The 7,283-nt window shown below is 38.7% G+C and overlaps 1 pseudogene; it reads right to left on the bottom strand.

Annotated features, from left to right (window-relative positions):
• Window positions 1-813: 813 nt before the first annotated feature.
• Window positions 814-1,845, bottom strand: LOC147990093 (uncharacterized; annotated as a pseudogene).
• Window positions 1,846-7,283: the final 5,438 nt, after the last annotated feature.

Here is a 7,283-nt window from a genome sequence, read left to right on the forward strand (position 1 = left end):
ATCATTTAATTTAGTAAGATGTGCCACAACAGTTTTAGATTCATAGCCATAGAAAGGATCAGATTCAACCAAATTAATTAACTCAGGATCGACAGAGAAATCATAATCCTTATCAGTAATAAATATAGGTGAAGTAGCAAAAGCAGGGTCATATTTCATTCTAGCATTCAAAGACTTTTCTTTAAGCTTAGCTAATAATTTCTTAAAATCAGACTTATCATTGCAAGCGAGAAAGTCTCTAGCAGTTTCTTCATCCATAACATAACCCTCAGGCACAACATGCAATTCATATCTAGGGGGAGAATCTTCATCATCTGATGAGGCACGAACTAGCGAGATGCTAATTCGCGCGTGTAGATGGCCTGATCTTTCACAATGATGCTTTGTTCTTCCGCCCTGTTCCTCACAACCTTCAATATCAATCTCTACCCGTGCACGATCAGTACACAAACAAAGATAATGATCCCCTTGGATCAGCACGTAGGCGTTGATGTGATGATCAACCCTCCGTCGCTAGTAAATTTTCTCGATGGAAAATCACAGAAAAATACTCATGATTTGGTCGCCCCGAACTAGGCGTTTTCTAACTTTTTCATAACTCACAAATAAGTTCCAAAACTCATCCCCTACAGTGGTCCTAGCCTGGCCGTTATATGGCCAATACACGTCCCTTCTAGCAAGCCAAATAACCAACGTGAACATCTCAGGAAACCAAATCGTGCATGACTAGGACTAGGAAAGTAAATAGGAATCCTAACTAACCGAAGGAACATAACTACACTAGGAAACTTCCTAATAGAAAATCATTTTTAATTACACATGCATGCATTTATCTATAGCATGTAACGTGCCTTCCTTTTCTTTATTCAATGGGAACTGAAATGACCCAATCTTGATTCCTTGCGGTGGAGTTCTGAACGTGGGGGTTATTTTCTCCGGTTCTGGTTCTCGGTTCTTTTTTGCTTGGACAATGCTATAGTAAACTTCTCTCCCACCTATACATTTATTTTTATCCCTTATTTCTGGACCGCACACTACTCGTAGTTTTCCGTCGGCTCCTCGATGAATTTTACGTGGCATTGTATTGCATCTTCTTATGGCCTTATCATCCTCTTCCCCTTGAAGCGAAACCATCCTTGGTTTCGTGTCAATTTTCTGCTCCGCCTTCTCCGGAATTTGTAGCTCTATGTTGATTGCGTTATCCGCCATTGGTTTAAGCATATGCTTCCTTCCGCCATGCATAAATGTGTATGTGTTGGTTCTTCCAGCATGAACTGCATCATGATCAAACTGCCATGGTCTTCCCAATAGCAACTGACATGCGTCCATTGACACAACATCACAGTCCACCTTATCAATATAATCTCCAACTGCAAACTTCACACGTACCTTATGTGTGATCTTTAATTTTCCGGAGTTGTATAGCCACTCCACGTGGTGCGGTTGTGGGTGGCGCCACATGGACAAACCCAATGCATGCACAAGATCTTTGTCAATGACATTTGTAAAGCTACCACCATCAATTATCAACTTGCAAGCACGATTGTTGATCTTACACTGTGTTTTGAAAACACTCCATCGCTGCCCCTTTGCATCACCACCCCCTGAACCTTTTCCACCAAAAGATTTACACCCTTGATCGGTGCATCAACTTCTTCCTCTATTTCTTTTTGCTCTTCTCTTCTTTTCTGCAAATGGCCTATCCAATCTGCCATGAACACATGCACTGGCATACGAATAAAACAGATGTGTTGGCCCTTCCATGATACAGAGTAAGTATTTTTCTTGGAATTCCGAACAACCCCAACACGTTTGCACCATGGGTTCCCAAGCAGTAGATGGCATGACACCATGGGCATAGGAAAAACGTGAAAAAAATACGCACAACAATATTTTCCCAAAGTAAAAATTAGCAAAATTTGATGTGTAATGTGGATTTCACCTTTGAACCACTTCAGTGTGTATGGTCTTTCAAGAGGTGTCATCTTCAGCCCCAATTTTTCCATGTAGCGATCCGACCTCAGACGGTCAAGTCTCTGTGTATCTGTGCTATCCCTGGATCAGTATGCTAGCACACACAGTACATCAATGTATATATCAAAGTGCAATCACATGTATAAGTAACGAAAAACTGATATATACCTTAAGAATCTCAACGGAAACAGGCAAACGGGTGTGGAGTCCCATCAACACCATCGGCAAGTTGAGTGCGGACCGTAACCCTATCGTATCACTTACTCGTCAGATAATACCTGCAACATAATATGTTGCAGCCGTGTAGGTCAGTACATTGAATGTACTGGCAAGTAACACCACAAGAGATGAATAAATGTCCTATTTATACATGCATTATGGCTGGTGGATGGTTCTAAATTTAATTTGCATAAAGCTGATTTTTCCCTATCATCAAAAGAATATCATATTGTTACTACATAATTCATCATAATATGATTGAGATGGTTGCTCCATTCAACCTATACACAAATTCATTAAAACCCATTAATTTAATTAAGAGTGACGAGATCGCTCAATTCCCACTTTCCAGATGCTCAAATTGTCCATAACCGCGGGCACTGCTAATCGATTAGTTTTACACTCTGCAGAGTTTTGCACACTTTTCCCCACAAGACTCAATCACCTCCTTTGTAGTCCTCGCACTGCCTGGTGTTTGAGAGCCGGAAGATCGAGACATAGTCTTTCTGAAGTGTTCCCTCTTAACCCTAGCTAGACCGGTACACCTACATATATAACTACATCTGCTAGTCTACCACCGTAAGAGGTCACACAACATACTCAACTAAGCCAGAGCCCATAATAGCTTGTGGCTGTGCACGTAAGCTTCTAGTCATGAAAAATTGATGAATCCCTTTAAGCCTGGGTGGCAGTCCATAGGGTGATCACACAGGTACTCCGGGATCCCCTGGGCAAGTCCACTGGTTTCTCCAGGGTGCCCGGACAAGTCCACTGGTTTCTCTAGGGTGCCCCTTACCAATCCACCCAGATGTGTGTTAATGTTGCCACCTTAAGGTTACCCTTAATTATTATATCACTCGCAACTTTCATGATCTCACATACCAATCCCCGTCTACAATGGCATAGCAAAAATCCCTACAATGTTGGCGACAAAGAAGTAAAGGCTCAGACCTACCTCATTGCACTACTGGGTTTATAATATAGCCAACTAACATATTCATGCAAACCCTACATCAAAGGACTAAATGCATATATAAAACATAGGTATAAAAAACATGATCAAGATGTAACTTGCCTTGTACTGTTGATGAAGATGAAATATTCTATTGAGTCGTCTCTCCTTCTCGTTACGATATATCTAACGATATAAGAAAGTACTTTAACACACAACAACATCCAAATAAAGATCCAAATAAAATATTCAAATTACAATACAAAATAAAAAAACATTCCTACATAAGTTGCTAGGACTTGGTTACGGGTTGAGATAAGATCAAGAATGAAAATATGATATAGGTTTTGTACTAGGGTTGGGTCAAAGTGAAGATCACGGACTGAAGAGTTGTGAGGCAAGGTTCTACGATAAAATCTAATGAAAATGGTAGATGGAGTTTGTGGCACAAAGATTTATGTTACAAAATGTATGTAACATGTCGTGGAGTCTAAATTTGTAAAATGATAGCATATGACCAGAGAGGTTCCTAATGATCTTCTCAAGAAAGCTGAATCAAGAATCAAATTAAACTGATGATGAAATTGAATTATGATAAAAGAAAAAACTATATGAAGTGTTAAGGTTGAAACAGTGGCTAGACATAGATGAACAATTAAGAAAAGAAATTCTAACGACAAGATATGGACTGAAAGATCAATTTTGCTGAAGGAAACATTTTTAAATGAATTACAGATTAATAGATATAGAAAAAAAATACTCAAATACAAATTTTAAATTTGTGCCAAATTTAATTTACCAAAAGTGAAATATTTTTGTCTCATGATAAACTTCGTGTTTCAACGAATCCGTGGATATAAAATTTGTTGAATTCGGACTTACGGTCTAGGAGATATGAATTTCCAAAGTTTGAGTATTTTTCTGAAAAACAATTACGGCATTTACACAGTGCTCACTGGAGTTTGGCCGGAGTTTCATCAGAGTTGGAGAAGAAAAGGTCCCGACGTCAACGATTGGCCGAACGGCGGAGAGGAGGCCGAGGCGAACTTGGGAGATGCAGAGGTGAGACCGTACTCGTCCTCGGGCGCGGTGGAGAAGCCGCCGGAGTTGCGAAAACGGGTAAATCTCGACGAGCAATTCCTCTCGTAATAGAGCGATATAAAGAGGGGTTTTCAGGGAGAGGGATGAGGGCTTCGAGGCGCACCTAGGGGTCCTATTTATAGTGCCCGAGGCAGACGGTACAGGGAGATCAAACGAGCTCATTGTGGCCTCTAATGACGGATTGATTCCGGAACAATTAAGACATCAAAGTGGAATTTTAATCCTCTGAATGGGCTCTCCATGCAATAAAAAATATCTTTCGTGTTGATAAGAAGTGGAAAGAGCGAACGTTTCAAGTGCTAGAGGGAGAGGAAGATGTACATGTGCCATGTCTGTTTCTGTTCTTCAGATTGAAACACACACAGGAGAAAGAAGGGGTTTCTGGACTTGGGCTAAGGAAAAAATAAGATGGGCCTTAGTGGGGAATCAGGCCCAAGGGAAAAATGGAAAGAGAGAAAGAAGAAAAAAAAGTAAAAGTGGGCATGGTCCAAATAGGATTAGGACATAATTACAAAATAATATATATATTTATTGTGCAAACGTTTTAAAACAGCAAATAAAATAAATGTTCACATACACGTAATTATAATTTGGTGCCTACAAAATATTATTTGTGTGCACAAGCTAGAATACATTTTTATGGACATAAGGACAATTGTAAATTAACAAAAGGACAATTGTGCCGTATTAAATATTTCCAAATATATTTTTGGAGAAGTCACATTATCTCCTCTCATTAAATTATTTGATTAATTTGGAAATATTTAAACGACAGTAAAACTCAAAATAATATAATATTTCAATTGGAACTCCAAAATCCAAACAAACTCCATATGAAATATTCATCCACCACATTTGAGAAAGTCATCTTATTCTCACTCCAAAATTGTGATTGTGGTTTCCAATATTTCAAAAAAAAGTCAAACAAAAATTAAAGCCCTTTGATTTTCTTGAATAAACTTCCCCAACCATAGTTTTATTTATTGGACAAAATGTTACCCAACTTTTATAACATGATTAGAAAAAGTTTTAAACAAGAACTCAAAATGTTTTAATTCTCATGAAAATAAAATAATTTCACACAATCCATCACACAACAATCAAACAAACAATACTATTTATTTATTTAATGGACTATGCTAACGACCAGTCAACTGGTCGTTAGCGACAGATCCGCACTACTAGTTCCTACGTGATCGTTATCATCCCACGCTCGCTTTCACTGATTTTTTCCTTCTCTCAAAAACCGTAGTAAACTGCTAGTGGTTTTTTCTGGTTTTTCGCTGCATAATATGAAAATAAAATAAAAGTGCTTGAAAGAGGATTTGAACCAAGGTCTATGTAATACCTATCAAGCCCAATAACCAACTAAGCCACCTTTTGTTGTTGTCCATTGTAGAATGACAATGTTATTTGAACCTTTCTTATTTCTGCCATATCAGAAGAAAAAATAAAGTATGGCTTGGTAACTTTGGCAATGACCAGCGTGATAACTATGGTCTGAGCAACATGATAACTATACCATGATAAGGCTGGTAACTACAGTACGAGAAGGTTAAAAGCATGAGGAAGTATGGTAATTTAACATAGAAATTACCGGTGAAATGTTTCAAAAACTTTTTCCCCTTGGATGAAAGACACCATGGTGTTTAAACGTAAGATATTAGTTATCAAGTCTACAATGATACATCATCATGTTATTTACACAGAAATTATCGGGTGTATGTTTTTCAACAAAAAAATTTCAGGTCAAAAGTTACAGTGGCGTTTGTATGGGAGTTATCAATTTTGTATGTTTCTACTACCATGTTATTTACACAGAAATTAGCGGGGCATCACCCTCCCCCCCTCGCCACAGTCGCCATATTTACCAGGATCAGGTACATAAGTTATCAAGTCTGCGATGTGTGAGTTATCATGTTATTTGCATAAGAGTTATCATGGTATGGTTCAACAACTCCTCCTACCCCTACCCCTACCGACAAAGTTATCAGGACTGGGTACATAATTTATCATGTCTACGATGTGTGATTTATCATGTTATTTGCATAGAAGTTATCGTGGTATGTTTCAACGACCCCCCCACCCCTACCCCCGCCGACAAAGTTACCAGGACTGGGTACATAATTTATCATGTCTACGATGTATGAGTTATCATGTTATTTGCATAGAAGTTACCAGGACAGTGATGCGTAAACTATCATCATATTTACACAGAAGTTATCGAGGGTATATTTCATCAAAACCCCTCCCTCCGGCGGAGGGAAAAGTTATCATGTTTGCGGTGCGTAAATTATCATGATATTCACACGGAAATTACCGGGGTATATTTGATCAACTTTTTCTGGTTTAAAAATTACCATCGTGTTTGCATGTAAGTTATCAGGTCCGCGGTGCATAAATTACCAGGCTATTCACATAGATAATTACCGGTTGGTATATTCCAACAACTTCTTTCACCTCGGGCTAAAATTATCACGGTGTGTGTACGTAAATTAACGCGTTTGCGGCCCAAAAATTACCGTCTTTCATAGATGACCTACCACCTTCCCTTCATCAACATCTCCTATCTCTCGGACTGAATATTCTTTAGAAGAATCATTGATCACATCACCAAAATCATCTACGCTGTCATCCGAGTGTTGGCGGAGATACCTACTTCCATCATAAAGTGGAACAACAATGATAAAATAGAGAAAACTCATGGAATTAAAAAGATAAAATGTATATTTTATAAGAAATACAGTACTAAATATCATAATCAAATAGTTTAGCTTTATCCAACTTAGCACGTACCTAGACAGTGTGGAGTGGTTAGTGTATTGAGGTCTTCCTTAGCTTCATGTCACAGGTGCTCAGTTCGAGTCACCGCATGCAATTTTTCTTTGCCCAACCTGCTCTATTTTTAGATGGTTATTAATACATGCGGAAAAAGGAAAGTGCGGGTAATTAATTCAGCACGAAAAAAGGGAAGTGCGGGCGGGAAGGTAATAATCAACGTGATTTCGGAGAGGAGCGAAGGGATTGTTTCCGCGGC

The sequence above is a fragment of the Triticum urartu genome, chromosome 1A (genome assembly GCF_056163025.1).
Source record: "Triticum urartu cultivar PI428250 chromosome 1A, HENAU_Tu73, whole genome shotgun sequence".
Lineage (NCBI taxonomy): Eukaryota > Viridiplantae > Streptophyta > Magnoliopsida > Poales > Poaceae > Triticum > Triticum urartu.